Below are 3,396 nucleotides of genomic sequence, written 5' to 3'. Positions count from 1 at the left end.
GAAGAGACATTAAGGAGCTCAAGCACTCCATAGGATCTTCAAGAGGAAGAACAAGCCGCCATCACTAAGGTGGACCCGTTCTTTAATTCCTTGTTCTTTACTTTCCTGTTTTTCGAAATTTAGTGCTTATGTTTGTGTCTTGTGATCATTAGTGTCTTAGTGTCTATGCCTTAAAGTTATGAATGTCCTATGAATCCATCACCTCTCTTAAATGAAAAATGTTTTTATTACAAAAGAACAAGAAGTACAGGATTTCGAATTCATCTTTAAAACTAGCTTAATTATTTTGATGTGGTGACAATACTTTTTGTTTTCTGAATGTATGCTTGAACAGTGCATATGTCTTTTGAATTTGTTGTTCATGAATGTTAAAATTGTTGGCTCTTGAAAGAATGATGAAAAAGGAGACATGTTACTGAGGATCTGAAAAATCATAAAAATGATTCCTGAAGCAAGAAAAAGCAGTGAATACAAAAAAAAATCGAAAAAAAAGAGAGAGAGAAAGAGAAAGAAAGAAAAGAAGAAAAAAAAAGGGAGAAAGAAAGAAAAAAAAATAAAGTTGTGATCCAAGGCAAAAAGAGTGTGCTTAAGAACCCTGGACACCTCTAATTGGGGACTCTAGCAAAGCTGAATCACAATCTGAAAAGGTTCACCCAATTATGTGTCTGTGGCATGTATGTATCCGGTGGTAATACTGGAAGACAGAGTGCTTTGGGCCACGGCCAAGACTCATGAAGTAGCTGTGTTCAAGAATTATCATACTTAACTAGGAGAATCAATAACACTATCTGGATTCTGAGTTCCTAAAGAAGCCAATCATTTTGAATTTCAAAGGATAAAGTGAGATGCCAAAACTGTTCAGAGGCAAAAAGCTACTAGTCCCGCTCATCTAATTGGAGCTAAGTTTCATTGATAATTTGGAGTCTATAGTATATTCTCTTCTTTTTATCTTATTTGATTTTCAGTTGCTTGGGGACAAGCAACAATTTAAGTCTGGTGTTGTGATGAGCGGATAATTTATACGCTTTTTGGCATTGTTTTTAGTATGTTTTTAGTATGATATAGTTAGTTTTTAGTATATTTTTATTAGTTTTTAGTTAAAATTCACTTTTCTGGACTTTACTATGAGTTTGTGTATTTTTCTGTGATTTCAGGTATTTTCTGGCTGAAATTGAGGGACCTGAGCAAAAATCTGATTCGGAGACCAAAAAGGACTGCAGATGCTGTTGGATTCTGACCTTCCTGCATTCGAAGTGAATTTTCTGGAGCTACAGAAGCCAAATTGGCGCGCTCTCAATGCTGTTTGATCCGTGACACTCATCATCATTCTCACCTATGAACGTGTGACTGACAACCACCTCCATTCTACCTTCGATTGGGTGAATATCTCTTGGATTCCTGATACACGATGCATGGTTGATCGCCTGACAACCGAGTGCTCGCCTGCCAAACGAGCCAGCCATTCCGTGAGATCAGAGTCTTCGTGGTATAGGCTAGAACTGATGGCGGCATTCAAGAGAATCCGGAAGGTCTAACCTTGTCTGTGGTATTCTGAGTAGGATTCAATGATTGAATGACTGTGACGTGCTTCAAACTCCTGAGGGCGGGGCGTTAGTGACAGACGCAAAAGAATCACTGGATTCTATTCCGGCCTGATCGAGAACCGATAGATGGATAGCCGTGCCGTGACAGGGTGCGTTGAACATTTCCACTGAGAGGATGGGAGGTAGCCACTGACAACGGTGAAACCCTTGCTTAAGCTTGCCATGGAAAGGAGGAAGAAGGATTGGATGAAGACAGTAGGAAAGCAGAGAGACGGAAGGGAAGGCATCTTCATACGCTTATCTGAATTTCCTACCAGTGAATTACATAAGTATCTCTATCTTTATCTTTATGCTTTATGCGTTTATCACCATACCCATTTGAGTTTGCCTGACTAAGATTTACAAGGTGACCATAGCTTGCTTCATACCAACAATCTCTGTGGGATCGACCCTTACTCGCGTAAGGTTTATTACTTGGACGACCCAGTACACTTGCTGGTTAGTTGTGCGAAGTTGTGTTTATGCCATGGTATTGAACACCAAGTTTTTGGATTCATTACCGGGGGTTATTTGATTTATGAAAAGTATTGATCACAATTTCGTGCACCAGTTTACATCCTACCCACCTAATTAGAAATTTTGCCCTCAAAATTCAGATTTAGTTATCTGAAAGAGGTGTGGGTAATCCTTCGACATATTCAGAATTTCTTGAAGCTGACCCCGTTACTCGAAACATCCATCTCCTTTCATTTAAACTGGCTTAGGTTGTTAATAGATGCAACCACAAGCTAGAACTGGCAACGATGGTGGTAATGAATATGAAGGCGGACATAATGTCCTGAATACAAGGGTACCAGTGGGTTATCCGGAGCAATTTAACACGGGTCAGGCAATGTGAGAAAGCTTAAGGAGGACTGAGGTAGCAACGAGTAATCGCCGATAACCCTTCACAAAGAAAAAGGGAAACATTATACCTAGGAGCCAAACTTTCAAAAGGAATTGTTTTGTCGCTATATTCCCATCGCCGGAACAATGACTGAAGGAATGACAACCAAATTCAGAAGGGCAAACTAGTACTCAACCGGATAACTTAAAGTGTCCAAGATGCAAGAAGTACCATCTAAACAGACCATGCAGGGCCGGATTAGGGGTATGTTACAAGTGCAAAAGGCCAGGGCATGTATCTCGAAAGTGTCCACACAAGAAAGACTGGGATGCAACCGAATCCGATTTTCAGACCCGAGGTAACCATTAACTAACAGTTGAGTTTTTAGCTACCTTGCATATCATTAATATGTAATATCCATTTGTGAAGCATGACAAGATTTGATGATCGTAGGGTCTGAACCGATGGTTAGTCGAAGACTATTAATGGTTCACCAATGGTAGCAACAACACTCGCAACCAGAGAAGGACGTGGGGGATACAATACGAAGGAGAGTGCCTTTCCACCATCCCTACATCCACATTACGACAAGAGAGGGGACTTCCACCCTTAACTTACCATCCGAACACATTTTCAATTTAATACGCAAGTGGGATCACACCCAGACCTTGCCATTCCGACAATTTCGGCCACACACAATCATCTTAAATCTCATCATTTGTCAATATCATTCTCTTACATTTATTCTTTATAACTATAGCGATGTATATTGATGAGCGGATAATTTATACGCTTTTTGGCATTGTTTTTAGTATGTTTTAGTTAGTTTTTATTATATTTTTATTAGTTTTTAGTTAAAATTTAATTTTCTAGACTTTACTATGAGTTTGTGTGTTTTTCTATGATTTCAGGTATTTTCTAACTGAAATTGAGGGACCTGAGCAAAAATCTGATTCAGAGGCTGAA

Source organism: Arachis hypogaea, unplaced genomic scaffold (assembly GCF_003086295.3).
Source record: "Arachis hypogaea cultivar Tifrunner unplaced genomic scaffold, arahy.Tifrunner.gnm2.J5K5 arahy.Tifrunner.gnm2.scaffold_37, whole genome shotgun sequence".
In the NCBI taxonomy this organism is placed as follows: domain Eukaryota; kingdom Viridiplantae; phylum Streptophyta; class Magnoliopsida; order Fabales; family Fabaceae; genus Arachis; species Arachis hypogaea.
This window is presented reverse-complemented; position numbering follows the sequence as displayed.